This window comes from Vulpes vulpes, chromosome 9 (assembly GCF_048418805.1).
Source record: "Vulpes vulpes isolate BD-2025 chromosome 9, VulVul3, whole genome shotgun sequence".
NCBI lineage: Eukaryota > Metazoa > Chordata > Mammalia > Carnivora > Canidae > Vulpes > Vulpes vulpes.
The window spans coordinates 67,995,881-68,016,807 of record NC_132788.1 but is presented as its reverse complement, the minus strand read 5'-3'; the positions used below and the strand labels follow the sequence as shown (position 1 = coordinate 68,016,807).

The following is a 20,927-nucleotide window of genomic DNA, read 5'->3' as shown; positions in this document are numbered from 1 at the left end:
TCCTAGAAAGCAAGTCTAGACCTGTATTAAATCCCCAGCCACTTACAAGTATGAGTTATTCAATAAATACTTAATAAATGAATTAATCCCTGAAAACATTTCCTTATTTTAGTGTTGTGTACAGTACATTTTTTTACATAACCTTGGTCTAAAAAGTAGCAAACCTCAGCCTCTAAAATGTAATTTGATAGGAAGGGCTTCAAATTGGATCCATAGTTCACCATTACAGCATGGCACAGAGAGGAAGCAGATGGTGATCCATACTACATGGCTGAAATGCAGATCTTGTTACTTGTCTTCTGTCCCTAACCATCTAGATGACAGTGGGAGTTAGATTTGTACATGGGCTTGTCCAAAAAAGTTAGATTTTAAAAGATATAAGCAATTTTCCATTTAGGAGAGCCATTGTTAACTATACTATACTTTCTGTGAAGTGTTATAAAAGGAAGAAAAGTTAATTGAATGTTTCCTTTGGATATAAATTCATCTTTTTCATGTCATCCAAAAATATATTGGCACTGCAAAATTTTACCAGTAAGAAAGCCATTTAATCTGATTACACTGTATATGCTTATAGAAAATTTTTATTTAATTAAACTTGCTTGCTTTTTAATCAGCTCATTTCATTTTTACTGGGATATTGTAAATTCTTAGATATTCCAGGAAAAACCTATCTGGAGATTTTAGAAGGCTTAAGAACAATGCCCTATTTCCCTGCAAAATTTAGAATCAATTAGGAGACATACTTAAAAATCACACAAATAGAGATAAAAATACGACACTAATTATTGATAAAGGGAAAATATAGCATATATTTGTTGAAAGAGTGGCAATAATTCACTCCTAAATTAAATAGATTTATACACCCAGTTACTCGTACACGTGTACAACTATGGTTGTTTACAAAGGACAGGCTCTGTACTGCATGGTCAGAAAGCAGAACAGAAGCCCCCTTCAGGAAGGTATAAGTTTCTGAAGAAAGAGTAGAAGGAAATGAGATGCTTCTGTCTCATTTCTTCTTCAAACTCCTGGGTAAAAGTCCAAGAGTACTATTCTACCATTATCCCTCTAAAGGGGAACATGTAGCATGGGTAATAAATGCTTCCATTTTTTACATATGTATTTCATTGTGTTTCTTTAATACAGTTTGCTGTCATCATTATTTTTATCAGCAGTGATCCAAAAACTTTAATGAAAAGTCACCTTCCCTTATGAGTCACATATAAAATCCTTAATTTGAAATCTAAGATCCCCCTGAACTGGTTCCAGAGTCCCTAAAATCTTCACTCATGGTTGCATTCCCATGGCATTTGCACCTTTAAATGACTTAGCTCATCATTATGTCTAGAAAATCCAGTTTGGTACATTTTCATATACACTGTCAGTGGTTCTCATATTGACACATACAGTGAACAATTTAGTGCCCTTTGTTCATGAGTGTATATGAATAGAGACCTAGCCCATATTGAAGGGGTTTGGGAGTTAAAGTGGGTTTATCCTAATAAAAGTATGTATTATATCCCAATATAATATAATATGAATATTATATCCCAACACTATTGCATGTAAAAATTTCACATATTTTCTATTAATAATATTTTAGTGGTAACTTCTTTAATACCATTTTTTCTGATCTTGCCAACTGTATTGAATCCTGAAGAGCCAAACTCTGTTATTCTCTATCTTATGGCTCTCTTTCTTTTTTTTTTTTTTTTGATCTCTTTCTTTCTTATAGAGCTTAGGTACAATGCTCTATAAATCTATATTCATTGAATTTAGTTGTTGATTACTTATCTGTTGTCTTTCTCTCTCCCCAGGATATAAACTCTATAATTGTTGTCTGGCTCACCAGCACTCAAATAAATAATAAATATATGTTGAATGAATGAATCTCATTTACTTACTTTCCCACTTGTTCTCTCTCCTCTCTGCCTTTCCATGTTACCAATAATCAGTTATTCTTTAAATTAGAAAAAGATGAAATAATTTCAAATGCTCCATTGGAATATATTAAGTCAATATTGATAAAAGGTTGTTTATATAATGAAATATGATTATGAAGCCAATTCATTAAGTATTACTATTTTATTTCCATTTTATCTTTTATTTTTATATTTTACTTATTGCAAATATGTATGAATATTTACTACATGGAATTTGATAGATGCTTAGAAAATACTAATTGCATTTGTGGCAACATATTAGTTAATAATAGGAGAGCGATTTTTGGGTCTTAATGATAATTTTAGTTTTGTTGTTTTAGAAATTATCAAAATGTTTTCCAGAGTGGCTGTATCATTTTATATCTCTGTCAGCAGTGTGTGAGTCATTTAGTTTCTCCACATTCTCCCCAGCATTTAATGTTTCCTTTTTTCTAATTTTAGCTATTCTGACAGGTGTGTATTATATCTGATTATGATTTCAGTTTGCATTTTCCTAATAGCTAATGAACATCCATTCATATTCTTATCTGTTTATCCTCCAGTGAAATGCCTGTTCATGGGGAGGTTTCTTGCTCATTTTCTAACTGTATTTTTTCAATTGTTCAGTCTTACAGTTCTTCATGAATTGTAGATTCTAATCCTTTAATGAATATGTGGTTTGAAAATATTTTATCTCATGATACAGTTTGTGTTTTCATCTTCTTACCAAAGCATTTCTCAGAGCAAATGTTTTCAATTTGATAAGTTTATATTAAAAACACTTGATAAATATTTTTAACTTATCAGTTTCTCCTTTTATTGACCATGCTTTTGGTATCAAATCAGAACTCTTTGCCCAAGCCTAAATCCTGAAGATTTACTCCTATGCTTTTTCTAAAAGATTTCTGGTTTTATATTTTGTATTTAAGTTCTCTAAAACATTGAAAATATTTCCTGGTGAAGTTTGTAGGTGTAGGGAAGCATTGTAGGCAAAGGAGAGAATATATTTGCGTGGAGAGAAAAAAATAGCATGGGATTTTCAAGGAAGAGGGGAACATCCTGATAAATGTATGTAATATAAAGCATAAATCATTGGGCAAAGGAGGGTATTAGAAAGGGAACTTTGTATGAATTGGTACCATTTGGGTTTTACCAGGTAATTGATAGGGATCCATTGAAAGACTTTAAACAGGAGAATAAATGTCTTTAGATTTCTCTTTTGGAAAGGATACTCTGACATCAGTGTGGAGAATGGATTTCAACCAGGGCTTTTCATTTTTTATTCATTTCCAGGTGAAAAATGCTACAACAAAATAGAATGGTTTAGAGATCAATAAATGGCACAATTTAAAATGTCTGAAAGGAAATCTTTGCCTCCTTAATATAGAGTGCATTCTGAAGAAGTTGAAAGTGATTCTACTCTGATAAGTGTAGCATTAGTATATATGGAAAAGGATGTCTTATTATTCAACTTAAGACATTGCTACAAAGAGTGATATCCAGGTTTATCCTGACATATACCTTCTTTCCCTTAAAAAGAAGCACTTAATTCCATATTTTTCTGCCTATCTTCATGTTTTCTGGAAATAGAAGAAATTTTCATGACTAGCTTGGTGAGTTGTTACTGGCTTCAATTTCTGAGAAAACTTCAGAAACTTGTTTTTTTTTTTTGTTTTGTTTTGTTTTGTTTTTTTTAATGGCACCCATTACCACCACTCTAATGTTATGTGAGACGGTTGAGTGAGTGGGATTGGATCCTTTAAAAAAAGAAATTGACTGATTATTAAGGTTTGTGAATCCAGATGTTTTGTAATCATCATTGCAAAAATTGATCAGTCAGGGTTCATCAGTGTAGGCTAAAATGACCAAGTGGAAGGCTATTGGAGAACATGATACTTATACATTCTTGAAGTATTCTTCAATTGTTACTTACTAGTTACAAAAGTAAAGTAATTTATAGTTTACTTTATATAAAGTATAAGAGAGGAGTCTGGTGATTAAATTTAATACTCCCAATAACAGGACAAACTGACAATACCTATGCCTGATGCAGTACACCAAAACACAATGTCATCTACATATAGAGAATATAGTAAATGATAGTTTTCTATCAGGGTTAGATTTCTTGGATCAGTTAATTTCTTTGTGGTTATGTAAGGGAAAATCCAGTTCTTTGGAAAAACATTTGGTGAATCATCGTGTTGTACACTTTAAATTTTATTTGTCCATTATACAACAGTAAAGCTGAAAAACCATTATTTGGTGAATTCTTTGGAGAATTATTTAAAGATAAAATGCCAAGATGTCTGTTACTTATTCTTAAATGATTCAGAGGGAAAAAAAAAGTATAACAGTAGCAAGGAAAGAGGGAAAAGGAGAGGAAAGGGAATAAAAAGAGAAAGCAAATATCAAAATGTTTACATTAGTTGTGAGTCATTATCATATGCGTACTCATTACACCATTCTTTCAACTTTACTGTAAGTTTGGAATTAAAAAAAATTTTTTTTTGGCCAAAAGGGAATCCAGATAATCAAGTTTAAACTGAGTGTTCTATATAGTCTTGTCCAAAGTTATTACATTTATATATTATTCTAGGTCAACTCTTTCCAACAATTTTAAGGTTTAATACACTTGCTTTACTTTATACCAGCTTGTTTAAAGTTACAAACTTAGAACCACTGGTTTACTCAGGGAAAACATACTGAGGACCATTTTTGGTTGTAAACATAATTGGAAAAAAATTGTCAATAAAGAAAAATAAATATTATATGTGATAAAGTTTTAGAAAACCCAAACCTGCCATATATTAGCTATGAGTCCTTGGACAACTCATTCAGCATCTTTGGTCTCAGTGCCTTTATGAAACGAGAGTAGTAAAGACATCTACTTCATAGGGTTGTGGTAAAAATTAAAGTAGGAGGATGCCTGGGTGGCTCAGCAGTTAAACGTCTGTCTTTGGCTCAGGGGGTGATCCTGAAGACCTGGGATCGAGTCCCATGTCAGACTCCCTGAGTGGAGCCTGCTTCTCCCTCTGCCTGTGTATCTGCCTGTCTCTGTCTCTGTGTGTCTCATGAATAAATAAATAAAATCTTAGAAAAAAAAAGAAAAGAAACAAAAGTGAACTGAGTCCCCTCATGTAAAAGCCTGCACAATGCTTTTTGCAGTTGATGGAAGGGATGCCAACAAGTAAAATGAAAAGCCCCTGCAATCTACCCAGCAGCGCCTACACTCCCTGGAGCCAACAAAAGAGCTCAGCACCAGAGCTGAAGAGTCTATAGGGCACTACATTAGTGATAAAGCTGATTATAAATAATAATGACCTTAGTGGGTGATGAGAAATGTAGTAAACTTTTTCTGAGCCAGGCAAGATGATGTAGGGGATACTATATAAATGCATAAAGTTTGTAAGAAAAGCAGATGCTGAGAGATTTTATTTCTCTTCCTAATAATTTAAAATGGACAATGAATCTAGTAGGTACTCCATAAATTGTTGTTGAGTAAGTAAACAAAAATTTTAAATTCTGAATTCCTAACTAAAGTCCATAAATTGAAGCATATTTACATTTAATCCCAACTCTCTATTTAAACTCTACCTATTTCAAGAGTAAGATCAGATTCCTGACATGGAAACAGAGAGAATGATATCCATCTGTTCAGGAACAGAGAGATAGTAAAAAACAAAACAAAACAAAACAAAACCCCACCATATATATGGAGTTATATGGAGCTCAACTAGCTAAAGAGTTGCCTTCTTTGGCTCCCATGTCAGGGTCTGCTGGGAGAGGGTAACATATACTGGGCTGAGATTCATTTTTATCTGTTCTATTTGGTTTTGTGAGAAGCAGAACAGGGAGGTAAAGGCCATATTGGGTACTTGTTAGGATTTGGTTTTTGTACCTACTGATCATGCCACTGATTATTTGTTCTAAGGCCCTGCTTATTTGCACTGAGAGACTTGGAATTTTAGTACTGTCTTGGTTTTTCAACTAACTTATTATTGTACGGTGCACCCCAGTGGCTCAGCAGTTTAGCACCACCTTCAGCCAAGGGCCTGATCCTGGAGGCAAGGGATCGAGTCCCACGTCGGGCTCCCTGCATGGAGCCTGCTTCTCCCTCTGCCTGTGTCTCTGCTTCTCTCTCTGTGTGTCTCTCATGAATAAATTAAAAAAAATCTTTAAAAAAAAAAGCTTATTGTACTGAATGTGGTAACTTTTGTGAAAGCATATTAAAAAGTCTGAAGTTACTTCCAAGGCAAAATGGTGTTTAGCATTGCTACTGCAGCTATCCTTAGAATAATCTCATTTAAATCTGGTCAGTTTTTAATCTCAGCCCTGAATTCTTCGAAATTCTAACTATGAGGATCCCACATGCTTCCCTTGGGTCAGGGTTTCTCAAATGTGCCATTATTCACTTACTGGGCCAGATAATTTTTTTTTTCAGAGTCGGCTATATACCATAGGATGGTTGGCAGCATCCCTGGCCTCTACCCACTAGATGCCAGTAGCACCCACCTACACCCTCAGTTGTGACAGTTAAAAACTAGTCTTTCAAAGCTTTCTATCTTTGTTACAAGGAAAATCAGAATCTTCTGAGTAAAAGGATTTTTTCTCTTTAGATGATAAGAAAATTTGTATGTGTTCTCTAGCCATTACACTAAGGATAAATACTCCAGAGAGTAAATGAGATATACCACTTACAGAACAATTTTTCTATAATGTGTCCCTCCTCTTCTTGCTGTCTCCCTCTCTCTACACTCATACACATGTATGTACATGCATACCTTAAATTAATAGGCATTTTTTGCTAATGGTTATTCCACATGCTCCAACTGGCAGCAGATAAATATTGAGGCATTTTGCTTTTTTTTTTTTTTTTTTACCTAGCTCATAGGACAATTTTATGTCATTGTGACATAATATTTTAAAATGGCTATTTTTTCCCATAGACTGTTTTGTGACCCTGGTCTCTGTGAGTCATTGTTACAGGAATCTGATTACTTCTTGGAAAAGAGATAAGGCCACAGACTTCTCATGTGGATCCATACTTTTGTCTTGCTTCTCGATTATTTTATTACTGGCTCCATTGCTTTTGATTGGAAAAGAAAGTCCAGTCAAGCTGCTTAGATTGTCATTCCAGTGGGTGCCCTGGGCAGTGATTTCTGAACCATTCATTCCTTTGAAATTTTGTTCTCAGCTGGAGAAATGTCACAGTTGTCTTCGCTTTTGACTCTGACTTTTAGTGAGTGAGGCAAGGAATAGGAAATAGGAACACCTTCTAGAAGGAACAATGAGCAGCTGTATGCATATCAGATGACTTACTGCTGAAGATTCCAAAACATTAAAAAATATTGATTAAGTTTCAACCTGTTGGGAAATTATTGCCATAACTTTCATTTTGCCCCTAGATTTGCTGAGGCTCAGAGCTGTATTTAACTTGCTGAATCTTGTGTTATGGCCAGAAAGAGACCTCAGGAGCCCCATTCCCCAGGTTCTTATTAGCTTTGACAAGAGTGTTGTTAAAATTGCAGACTCTTCAGAGTCCCAAAGAGATGCAGTTTCTTGCAATTTCTATGCAAAGTCTAAAACAATCTCTGTATATATTTTGGCTTCTGAAATACATTCTGAGGTAATATATCAGGCTATACTGTCTTTGTGAAGATAATTTCTTTTGTTTGTAGTTGCTAATCATTTTTCTTTTTCTCTTCCTCTTTGCTATATTTATTTTGACATTAATGTTGACTTTGACCTTAAAGGAAAGAAATATCAGACGTTTCCCAGATTTAGGCTTTTATTATAAACCACTTCATATTTTAAATGCTATGTCTCAGGGGAGAAATGTATGAAGAATTGATGGAAGTTAGAAATTTTTAGTTAGTAATTATCACCTACCATTAGAAACAAGTGCAAATCACATGATGTCAAAGTGAATCTATCACATATCATAATCAAAGATGAATCAAAGTAATTACCAGCCAAACAAGAATTGAATAGAACTTAAAACCAATTAAACTATTTATTTCGACCGTGCCACTGAATAAACACTTTAGTGTTTTAATTTGTTCCTTTTTTCATTTACTGCAGCAATATGTTTGCTAATATGACTGAGATGCACAATTGCTATTTAATTAACCTATTTTTGTCAGCACCTCACATGAGCCGCGTGAAGTAGATGTGCTAAAGTCTCAATAATAATGAGCCAGATAAAAATAACAAACATGAAATTTATGCCAGTCATTTTACAATTTATGACAAATTGTAACAATACTTAAAGAAATAAGGAAATAGGTTATCTGAGAGAAACTTGATTGAAAATACTTCTAAAAGCATGTTGAACCAACAAAAAATTACTCGAAGTAAAAATTTTTAAAAGTGCAATAATACTGTTTCATCATCCTCCACTTTGTTTTATTGCTATTAACTTTTGATAGTAAATTTGCTTGAGGCCTTGTCTCTGGTTTGGAATAACTGAGTTTGTAATGGACGTGAAAAGGTCTGGCAGGATGCATTTTACACGAGAGCCTCTGTCCTTGGAGTGAGTTACTTTTCTGGGTATTGAGTAAAAGATCATAAAAATGTCGATTTTCCCTTTATTCCCTAAGGCCAGTACCAAAACCCTAAGACAATTTGTGTGATTTTGACCTTGCTGATACACATTTTTCCACATAAAAAAGGTAACTGATAATGTGAGGAGAAGCCCTAACTTTTTTTTACTTTTGAATAGTAGGAGCATAAGAAAGAATAATTTCATTAAATATAAAAAGACTCTCTCCCCATGAACTGTAGTATTCTGGCAATTGACTCATGAAGACCAGCATCTACCTGGACTTTTGGCTTTTCATCCAGTTTTACAGTCAGTAGATATAATTACTGAGGAATTAGATAAAATTATTTTCTGCTCAGCCTGTCTTTTTTTCTCTTACACATTTATAATTTACTCACACTTCATAATGGCTTCAGTTCTCTAAAATAGCTGCTTATTAGCCAATTTATCCTGGTACCCACAAAGGTATCAGAGACTCCTACATTTGGGACAGTTTTGTTTTGTTTTGTTGAAGTATATCTTTATTTTATTCCCATTTTTCTGGTTGCTGTTAGAAGTGTAAGCTAGGGTTGCCTGGGTGAGCATCTGCCTTTGGCTTTAGGGTATGATCCCAGGTTTCCAGCTTTGAGTCCTGCATTGGGCTCCCTGTGGGGAGCCTGCTTCTCCCTCTGCCTATGTCCCTGCCTCTTTCTCTGTGTCTCTCATGAATAAATAGATCAGGTCTTTTTTTTTTAAAGTATAAGCTAAAGGAGGTCTACTTTCTAATTCTCAGAACAATTAGAATGTTATATCTGTGAGAACCCTCAGAGGTCTGAACTAAACCCTGTTTGATAAGAAAAGGAAGTCTCAGAAAGGCAAAGTGTCTTGTAGATCACCTGATTGTATAGCAAACTGAGAATTACAACTTAGGTTTCTGCCTAGATTTTATCATATAGGGTCATTAACTAACTACTAGGTGCTTTGTGGGTATAGAATTTGAAATCACCCCATGGGTGCCTTGATCACAGCCTCTTTCTCTCATGTAGAGTGCTTTACATCTCTAACTCAGATTTGCTTAACTAAGGTCAAATTTACATTTATAAAAGGTCTTCAGGGGTAGCAGGTAGCATATAGGGGCAAAAGTGTAGTGGCTTTTGAAAATGTTTTGGTAAATGATCTGTTTGAAAATGTTCACATTCAAATACTAAAATCTCTACTTTGCAAACCAAGCCTGTCCACATGCTATTACCACTTTGCAACTCTTAACTGCATCACCATGAGGACAAGTAATGAAGAGCATTCATTTATGTAAGCACAATCAACATCAGAGTTCCTTTTAGAATACTTGTAGTTCCTTTTAGAATACTTTAGCAAGTACAGTGCTAAACACTCTGTTTTGAATGAGCTGGACTGCCAGTACTTAAGAGGACGCATATCTTTGGGGATATTAAATGCCCCCATAGATACCACCTTTAGTCCAACTAGTGTCCCCAGGGTCTAGACCTGCAAAGAATATACAAATGCATGTCTCAAAAAATCCATAGGGGAAATGAGACTGCAGCCTGTAGCCTTCCTGGGAGCAGCAAAAAAAAACCCTAACAGACAAACCAAGTCACAGGACAAATCCACCATATGCACCAAACAACCAGTGTAATTATGTTCTATAGTTGAGGAATTACATAAATTGCCCATTGGGAAGGAAACCTTAATCTCTACCCCTCCCTTGAAATCTATAAACAGCTGTGTGAGTCTCTCTATTTTTGAAAGGTTGAACACATTTGATCAGGGAACCAACTTGATTTCCTAATCAGGTTCGATGTGAGCAGAGCCAGTTAGAGATGTGTGTGATTCTCCCAGTGTGCGTCTTTGATTCATGCGCTAATTATGTCGATCCTTTGGGGAACACAGCCACGAAGCTGGGTCCTCCTTGATTAATGCTGGCTGAGAGCCATGCAGCACGCAGCGGAGAGCAGTTCAGCATATCTAGTCCCAGCTGAGAATATGGTCCCATTATCTCCCAGCTGCCTAAGCAATCCATAAGGGCCTGTTCTGCGTGGATGATCAGTGTAGTGGAAGCAGGGACTTGCTGAGAGCTGAAATCTCTGTTTGATTTGCTGTAACATGTAAAGCGAAACTGGGACATTTTACTTTACAGTCTGTAAGTATCAGGGTTTTTTCCCCCTTCTTTCTCCCTACAGCTCCATGTGAATGTGACTTTGCAAGCTTCATTTGATTTGCTGTTCCATCGCTCTTTGTTGAATCAAGCTGGTGAGACAGAGTGTAATCTGTTTAGAGCTTGCTGTTTCTGTCAGATCTCTTTTATAATTTATTCATACAGGAAAATAAGAGATCTTTCAGAATGCTTTTATAGAAGTTAAGAATTATTGGTTTTATTTTTAATTTGGAAGCATGGGTGCATTTTCCGTGGTGCTCAGGATGGTTAGAGCATATGTTTATCTTCTTCTTTATCTCTGACCATTGCAAGAAAAATGTAAGTAAAAGTAATATATATGTGAAGACATCATTTTACATGCACTTATGTATAAAAGAAGCATGTGTCATTATTTCCAGAATTTGTTTAAGATAGTTTATTTTGCTTCTCTCTGCTGCCACTAAGAAAGGTAGAAACAGGAAAGTTTCTCTTGTTTTTCAGTTGCATGCTGTTTAGAAACTTTGCTGGGGTGAGGGGTGGAAATGATATATTAGGAATATTTGCAAATATAAACTATATATCTCCTCCTTCATGCTGAGGGTCAGTGTTTCAAAATAAGAGGCTATTTTTTAGCTCAGTTTTGCTTTTGAATGTGCCACTTTTTATGAAGTGATGTTAATTAAAAAGCAAAAAAAAATTTAAAATCTGAGTTCATTTATCTTTCATGTGTCTCCAAGTGTAATCTGTCAAATTAATATTTGTTATCCTTGCAAGAAGAATTGATCATGAAAATGATATTAGAAATTAATATTGTTGATAATGTTTGCATAATGTCTCTCAAATGATCAATGGCATAGTGAAATTAAAGATTGTTATCACTATGGAAAGGGCTATGTGGATTTTTTGTCTGGGTTTCCCTAACCTAAATATAAATTACACTTTTCTTCCTGGATTGAACATAGAACAATTGAGCTGTTGTAAGAATAGAATTTGAATAGAAGAGGCTTGAACTGCCTGAACCAATGGCCAGAGCTGTTGTGGACCAAAATGAACTTGAAATCATTCATTCCTGAAAAGGGGAATCAAAGTGCCCTCAATGAGCTTGAGACCATAGAGTCAGAGGATCCTGTAATTTCCAGAGTGGAAATACAATTTTCCTGAATAGGCAGTAAGTCTCAAAGCGGAGAAAAACCACAAGCTGTGAAGTATGAAAGTGTCTCACTGGTGGGGACAGAATATGTTCTCATTAGATTTGGTTGATAGGAACGATACAAGAGAGAGAAGACTTAAAATAGATGGTTGTCTACCTGAGCACAGGCATTTTCAGGCCTTGAGGTTTGGAGGGAAAAGGTAACAAGCTAATAAAAAACATTTAACATCTGGCCAGATGGAGCAAAAGGAGAATGGTTGTGTTAACCTCTAGGTAGTGAGCAGTCCCAGGGCTGTCTGTGCAGAGAACTCTGTTTTTGGAAAAATACAAGTGTGTTTAAGGATGTGAATAACTGAAATCTGAAATGCAGGCAAGTGGTTTTGATGGTTACATTTCCCCTAAACAAAAGAATAGCTTCATGCCTTCAAAACATAGCTGACTTTTTTAAGTGATCATTACTGATTGAGGAAGCCTCAGCTATTTAAAAAAAAAAAAAAAAAAGTTGGTGTTTTTCTAACTAGTGCAAGTATATGATCTTGCAAAGATGTTACCTTGTTTAAAATTGTAAGAAGAGAAGGTAGTCCTAATTTTTTATGTAGTAGGAATTTTTACCATTTGTAACGAAGTATTGTTCTGAAGTAGTTAAGTTTGATTTTTTAAAAATTTATTTATGATAGTCACAGAGAGAGAGAGAGAGAGAGAGGCAGAGACACAGGCAGAGGGAGAAGCAGGCTCCATGCACCAGGAGCCCGACATGGGATTCGATCCCGGGTCTCCAGGATCGCGCCCTGGGCCAAAGGCAGGTGCCAAACCGCTGCGCCACCCAGGGATCCCTTAAGTTTGATTTTTATTTTCCATTAAACATTTAGAAATTTCATCTCATATGATGTTAATCATTTTTGTGGCTGGTCACCACAGTTATAAGAGGTTTTGCAAGATTTATAATGTGCTTCTGTTACTTTAGAAGTGTTTTGACTATTTTCTAAAAATTGGAATGATCTCTCCCCAGTTGTACTTAATCTGTAAAAAAGGGGATTGGATGCTCCAGGAGTTAGTTTAGGGTCTAGCCACTTGACAGATGGGGAAGTCAGATGTGTGTTAAATATGCTTTGTAAGGGGGTGCTTTTAAAGCCCTAGTGTTTTAATTGGTCTTCAAAATAAATGTAAAATGTTATAAAAGATAATAAAGGAAAAGGCATATATTTTATATGTAAAGATAGTATGTCTCTGTATGTGTTTGTATGCATACAAATCTAGATAGTTTCTGTACTACTCTGAATTCAATATACCCCTCAGCATCAAGAAGATGCTGAGATTGAACAAAGTGGAGGAAATTCTGACAAGGGACTCATCAGAAGAGAGTAAAGCCCCTGGCAGTGTGTGCTTTGGGCCCTTTGCAAATGTTTTATCTGTCCCCAGAGGTGCTGGGATAAGCACAAAGAGGACTTCACAACATCCTCAGCAACAGTCGTAAGCAGGTCGTCCTTGCTCACAAACTGCACTCCAGCCCTCTGTGATAGGTTGGGTTAGCAAACGTGAGGTACAGAATGAAACTCTGTAAACTGCCTCTACAATAACTTCAAAGTGAATATGGTGGAACAAAAAAAAAATGAATTTAATAACCCTAAACATTTTGGCGGATTTTAAATATTAGCAAGTCTTGACTACTATGCATTGTCAAAGTATCCACTCAATGAATGATCAATAATAACACTGGAAGCTTGAGTGAAGCTCTTTCAAATTGCTGTGCAAGCTCTAACAAGCCACTTTACCTCTCTCTGCCTCAGTATTCCCCCTGTAAAATGAGGAATGATTTCCAAGATACTGTCTTGGAAGTCTGTGATTTCATGACACATCATTCTAACCTCTCATTCACTCCCGGAAAGCCCTTCAGACTGCCGAGGGACTGAGTGAAATGTGATTTAATTGTCATGTAAAGCAAAATGTTACTAGGATTCTTTATTATTTTCTTCTTCTTCTTCTTCTTCTTCTTCTTCTTCTTCTTCTTCTCTCTCTCTCTTTCTCTCTCTCTCTCTCTCTCCTAATTCTCTTCCTTTCTTCTGCTTTCTCTTTATCCCTACTCTCTCCCTTTCTACCCTGTCTCCTGTCCTCTCCCCCCTTTTTATTGTGAGTTGTTCTAAAATCAAACAGAAACAAAGTTGGGAATGTTCTTTGACCTGTTTGTTTGCCACCTTCTCTTATGAGACATCATCAAGATATAAAGTACATGATGATGTCCTGCTCTGTTGTGTATTACATTTACTTAATCCTAGACATGGGTGTGCAGAAAGGACCTGAAAGTTATGGATGTGTGTATATAATTGCTTATATTAATGTTTAAAGTAAGAGAATAATTTACCTTAAATTCTAAACTGTAGGTGATTAAATGGGTTTATCCAACTGTATTAAGCTAACAATAATTAATTTAAAATAAAAAATTTCACAAATGAGTGTACACTTCAATGTAGTAGGATACTAAAGAGCTTGATTTAAAAAAAAAAGAAAAAAAAAAGTACCAAGGATTTTATTTTTCCCCAAGAAATGACTGTCTTATTTAATTGTATGGAAAAGAAAAGCCATTGGTGATTTCAATAAGAAATAGATTTGACCCTTGAACAACCCAGGTGTTAGGGGCTCTGATTCCCTACACAGTCAAAAATCTATGTATAACTTTTGACACCCCAAAAACTTTACTAATAGCCTAATATTGATCAGAAGCCTTACAGATAACATAAACAGCTGATTAACATGTATTTTGTAAGTTATATGTCCCTGCACACTTGAAAATTACATAAACTTTTGACTCCCCAGAAACTTAAACTTAACTCCTGTTAACCAGTAGGCTATTAGGAGTTAAGCCTATTTTTTTTGTGAAAAAAATCACAAGGAAGAGAAAATACATTTATAGGACGATACTCTATAAAACAAAAATAAAAACACTTCTAAGGGTACTCATGCAATTCAAACCCATGTTGTTCAAGGATCAACTATATATACCTGACACCATAAACAAGTGATCAACTTTGTGTAATTTAAGTCACATTAAAAAAATTCATGGAAAATTTTCTTTATGGCACTTTTTCTGTGATCTCAGACTGTTTATTGCTATGAAGACTGTTAAAAATTACAAACTGTGAATTTACTAAATTCACTACTGATGGTGCTTGGGCTTCTTGATGTGCTCAGACCAAATTGTGAGTAAATTTCCTCTGTATGTCTTTACTGTGAGTACTAGAAGAAACTGAATTTATTTCAGAATTGATATTTGTAGTACAAGGATGGCAGTGTTTTTTGCTTCTTTCACTATTAAATGAAATAAATATACATTGGCTGGATAACTGGAATGGCACAAAATAATTACCAAATAATATTCTTCTTAACAGTGAACAATATTTATATATATTTTTAACAACTAATGTACTTGAAGATGGATGGTAAATGCCCTTTTGATGACAGTAATAGCTTGGATTGGCTCCACTTCCTATTCCAGAACAGAGTAGTGTTATGACTCTTTTAAATGGAAGTTGGAATATTAAATTTTCCCTCAAATTTTACCACTAGGAAATCCCTGTATATGTGGCTTACTATTCTTGAGTTTGAATTTTAATGTTATTTCTTATTGAAATTGTAGACTATATTTGATGTGATCCATGCAAAGTATAAAGTTAATTTTCCAAATCTCCTAATATTGGGTAGATATCCTTGCTTTTCAGGCAGCAGGCCCTGTTGTGAGTAAAATCAGTAATGTGAAACAATTCCTCTATTTTGTAGTCGTGCATCCTTCTATGACCAAAATGATTTGTACTTATGGACTATTTCTATGCAAAAAATATAATGGTGACAGGTATGTTTGATAATTTGTGCTTTCAAACCCTTGATTATAAAGTTACTAGGCAGCTCCAGGGGCACTGCTTTTGGTTTTAAACCAGTGCTTCTGATGACTTGAGATGTTCAATTCAATATCACATAGTTAATAGCTCCAGTGGTTTATCAGACTGTTTTATTGTGTAGTTAAAAAGGTAGAGTTGTAAATCAGATTTAGGCATGGCTCTGGATTCTGTACATGGTTTCACATGTCTTCACCTATTTTCCAAAGTAGAAATGAGAGTCCTTCTGCATATTAGCATGAAATTTCTCTGTTGTTTCAAAGAAGGAACAGGATGATTTAATATTGAGAGGAGCTATTCAGAAATAACTGCAAAGGAATAAAGTATTTCTATGGTTAGATATAAAATGCAGGACTACAGATTCTAAGGATATGACAATTTAGAGAAGCTGCCTGTGCCAGGCATTTGGCAAAGGGGACTAAAGGAGACAGATTTAAGTCTCTCCAGAAGGAAACCCTATATCAAGGGGTAGATATGTGAGTATCCTGGAAAAAAATGTAAATAAGGAAATAGAGCAAGGAGTAGATTGCAGTTGAAAGAGATGTGGCTTTCCTACACAGGAAAATGGTTTGAAGGAGAAAGATCTTGAGTTTAAGGACACTGGAACTAATTTCAAAATAGTTGGCATAGGTATTGTTAAGTTACTGTGCAGATTTTTAAGAAATTTACATCAATAAAGAGATATACAGAAAAAGGAATACTCTTGGCTCTTTAATATGATGCCCTAACAAACTTTAAAAATGTAATTAGCTTAAATGAAGTGGTATTATGATACCAGAGGTAGACTCTCCTATTTTAATGAGGATTTTTGCAGTAGTGTACATAGATATTCTGTTTAGGTAGATGATGATACATAAGCGTATATGCAAATTGTGTAGCTGTTTTTATAGTTGCTAGTGAATTGCCTTGATCCTTCTCACAATATCTGTGTTTATGATCTTCCTCTCCCAAGACATACCACATACCATTTACCTGTGTTATCTTAAATTGTCTTGGGACATGGGTAGATGCCTAAGTCTCAGGAAGTCAATTTTATTAGATCCCTTTGACTATCCAAGGAATAAATTTAAAGTTCTTTTTGTAGGGTCTAATACTCCATAATACTGAATGACTTCTTGAAATCATTTCACTTCGCTTTTCTTCCACTAAGCATTATGTTGAAATTAATATATTTAGGTCTCTGAAACATTCAGATAAATACCCTTGTCTACTAGACATGACCCTCTAAATGAGTCATGTCACTAATTACACACAGCTATGTGCAAGAACTTTACTCCCAAGCTGCTTAGAATTCAATGCATTTGAGCGTCTTTCATACTGGCAGAGTTGCTCACACACAGGCATCATGCTTGACACCAGAGAGGGAAACAACCACCATCTCCCAGAAGAGAACAAATTATGTGTTCAAACATGGTCTCTGGCATCTTTATGATGTGTGTGCTAAGTGTGAATCTGGTAATTTAAGGTGTGTGACTCTTCCTCCCAGCCAGCTGTCTGGCTGTGTGCTCAGAAAGAAGAATAGCAGCATATTTAGACTGACACAATCCTTCCCTGGAGTTTCCCCACCACCACCACCACCACCCCCGCCCCATTTCTCCCTGCAGGAATCCACAAGGGTATTCAGTTGATTGCTGTTGTTAACCTCTCTTGTAGTATTATATTTCTTGTTGAAACTACCTTTTGTGGCATGTGAGTACATTTAAGAGATGTGAAACTTTAAAAATGACTTACTTTTAAACCTTCTTACCTAGATTATTAGGAGAAAAACAGTTTCTCAGGTATGTTTGTGTGTGTTTGTGTATACATGTAAGCTAAAATCTTTGTGACTATTTTCATCAGGAGCCACAGATGAATGATAACATTGGTTTTAGTGTATTTTTTTCCAAATCATTTTCATATCATGTGAATAATATTCAAGATGTTTATATAAAGTGATAGAGTAAAATATTTCACCCAAGAAACATTTTTGAGTTTGTATATGGCAGTTTTCAATCTCAAAGTAATCTGGAAGGTAGAGATAGGAAGGTGTTTGAAAGTTTGGCAAAGGCTCTGATAATTTCTCTGAAGTAACTGTTTTAATAAACTTTGGACTTCACATGGGAGTTTTTCCCAAATTGTGAACCAAATACGTCTGGTGAAATATGTGATAATTTTAGGTAGTATCTAGGTAGATATTTTTATGAACATGTTAATGGAAAAATATGTAACTGGTAAATAAAATACATTATTTTACAGATACAATTGCTTTGGACAAGGCTAAGATATTAAAATTTTTTTTGGATAAACAAACAGTTTTAGAACTCTCTCTCAAATATAGCAGACCTTGTCTCATGCAAGTGACACTACCATAGGTTATTTCCTGTGTGTTCAAGCGTGGCCAGCCTAGCAAACAAGGGGATAGGGACATGAAATCACAGAATTTCCAGTCTGGAAGTTATTTACAGATTGTCTCGTCTGACTCCCTTCTAATGGGCTTGGACGCTTACCCAAGATAAAATGGCTGTCTAGTAGTATGACTAGGAATGGAGCCTAGTGTTTCCAGAGCCCCATATGGTGCTCTTTCCCTGACAAAAAAACTCACTCTTGAGTTTCTCTTCAGATTTTATGCACATTTCATGATGTAGGAACTCTGAAAGTCAGAGAATCCGAAAGTAAAGGCCTGTAGAAGCCAGGCATGAATGAATGAAGCAGACCAGATGCCAGAAAATAAGCAAAGCACAGGGTGATGTCAGAATAGCACATAAGTGTTCCTCTTGCATGCTATCATTATATAGGATAGTCAGCCCAGTGTTGCCACATGTCACAAATTTTAAATATGACTATCTGTTTTTAAATATTTGAAGCCAAAACAAATATATCAGATCCATACCCGTTCAGTTTACGTACTCTATTATAAGCTATTTGAAAGAATACTCACTGGTAGGGGAGAAAACATGGGCTTTTACAGCATGACGTGGCATGTAGTGTACCTAAAAGATGGAAAGGGCATTAGTAATGCATCCTGTGTACTTTTAGGGATGAATTTAAGGGGAGAGCAGAGCAAAGCATATTAGAATTCCTATAAAGCTTGTTTTAAACTCTACCATGTCATATGAATTGTCACTTTGTAGGAGTCAAATTTAAGAACTCATATTTTACTGATAAAAAGATGAAGTAAATATCACAAAATTTAATCAATAAATATATTCTGCTATACCTGAGTAATTTAATTTAATATACTATAATTATAGTTTTTGGTTTTACTAACATGTAGTATTTTTATTTGGTTTTTATTTGGCACTAAAGTTGCCAAACGTAATTTACACTGCTTTAAAAGGAATAAGTTGATTATTTTTTTCTCTTTTCTTTTTTTAGTCTAACTTTCTATAGACTCTCACTGAGCATATATCTAACCAGGCAAGTAGAGGAAATCTGCAGACATTTGCATCACATTTAAGGGACAAAACGATGGTCTTATTTCTGATTGTTTTGACTTCAAGACACAGCCCATATGCTATTTAGTTTTGCATAAGATATTTCAGAAGTTCTATCTGGTAAAAGAAAACAAGGAACACATGCTTTGATGTTTAGGCATAGGCATTTTCCTTGTGGACCTGTGCAGCTGACAGAATTAGCAGGACTGCTGGCCTACATCCATTCATTCATTTAAAAATTATTAATTAAATGTCAGCTATTTACCTCACCCTCTTCTAGGCTGTAAGGATACAGCACTGAACAAAAGAGCTAAAAAATTATTGCCTTATCAACTAAATGCATTCTTTTTAAAAAAAATAAGATTTTACTTATTTATTTGAAAGAAAGAATGTGTGAGAGAGCATGCATAAGAGGGAAAAGGAGAAGCAGGTTCCCCTGCTGAGCAGGGAGCCTGATGCAGGGCTCAATCCCAGGACCATGGGGTCATGATATGAGCCAAAGGCAGAAGCAGGGCTCAATTGCCCAAACTAAATGCATCCTTAATGGGCATGTATCTTTGAAGAAGAGGGAGGGACATGTTCTGTAGGTCACCCCGGGGAGCTATGGCTGCTTTTCTGTCTCTCAATATCCACTGCTTCCTTTAGCCCCTTTGGCTCTTGTCTCCAGCTAAAAGTCCTATGCTCTTTAAGGACTTTTCTTTAAGTTATCATATACAGGCCATGTAATATGGATGAACAAAACAATTTTCCAGATATTTTTGTGGACCTAGAATTTGGTTGGCCTAAAATAGCTGAGGAATTGGGGCATACTTTTTGTTTGTTCGTTTATTACTAGGTTTCTGTGACTAAGCCACCAAGTTACCAAGGCAGCCCTCTCCCTCTTTTCGCCTCTAACAGAAAAGCTAGACCTTTACCTACCCTACAGGTCCCTCACAGGTGCTTTCCTTTCCACCTGCTTTAAAAGATTGAATTGAGCAAGCCGACTAATTTGAAACCTATTCATAACCCTGTTTATACCCTCGAAATGGGGTAGCCATCACTCCCTAGGATGTGTTCTTAAGTAGAGTTGAATTAATATGTGAGGAAACATTTTGAGCTTTTTGGAACAAGTTGTTTTATAACTGCAAAGTGCTGTTAGTATTAAAGATAATAATTTGTAAGTAAATATTATAGCAACTAAGTGCAAAGGGGCTCTTAGTACACTCTTTCATTTCAATGTGTAAAAACAAAATTGGTACTAAAATATATAGTGTCTGACTGCCTTGTAATTTCTTTCCCAAAGGCTATTGACTTTTCTTTTTTCTAACTTCCTTTTGGGTAATATAGGAGCTTACCTAAGTTTTGAAGTAGCCAGTTAGAGGCATTTACTGAGTAGATGACAGTTTTATGGTTTTTTTTTTCCCCTTGATTTCTGAGGTCTGAAAACTCTCGAGCAATTAATTGTGGGGATATCTGATGTCACTTTTTTCAGAGGCATAAAAGTGGTAGTGCCTGTTACAAGAGAGTTGGTTCTGAGCATCAGTAAAGTGGTCATGACCCCCTCCCAGGAAACAAGAAGAGGGATGATTGTTAATGTTCAGAGCCTTCAAGGCTCAATGGCTTTCCAACTCACTCCCTCATTTAAACAGAGCAGTCAAGGGTTTATTTCAGTGTGAATGGGCAGGCTTATCATCTGTTGACATAACTGGATTTGGTAAGCATATGGTTTCCTAAGCAGCTGTTATATATACCGGTCAGTTCAAAGTGTATCACCTTACCCAGCATCACAATGCAGGCTCTTTGCCTTTTATAGTTTAGAAGACTGACCTTCCTTAGTTTTTGAAATTTTTACAAATTTAATTTTTTCTAGTTTTTAAAAAAGTTCCAGTATAGTTAACATACAG

General features: G+C 35.4%; 1 protein-coding gene across 17 annotated transcripts in view; it reads left to right on the top strand.

Moving 5' to 3' along the window:
• CNTN4 (contactin 4) overlaps positions 1-20,927 on the top strand; it is a 909,482-nt gene that overhangs the window by 392,186 nt on the left and 496,369 nt on the right. For 2 of the 17 annotated variants that reach the window (XR_011994334.1, XM_072720391.1), the window contains exon 1: positions 10,227-10,600. The exons of 12 other annotated variants lie outside the window; for them this stretch is intronic. The gene's annotated coding sequence lies outside the window, so the exon portion shown is untranslated. Of the gene's footprint in view, positions 1-10,214; positions 10,601-10,631; positions 10,934-20,927 lie in introns of those variants that run through there. 3 more of the 17 variants (XM_072720392.1, XM_072720383.1, XM_072720379.1) reach the window with 2 other exon arrangements.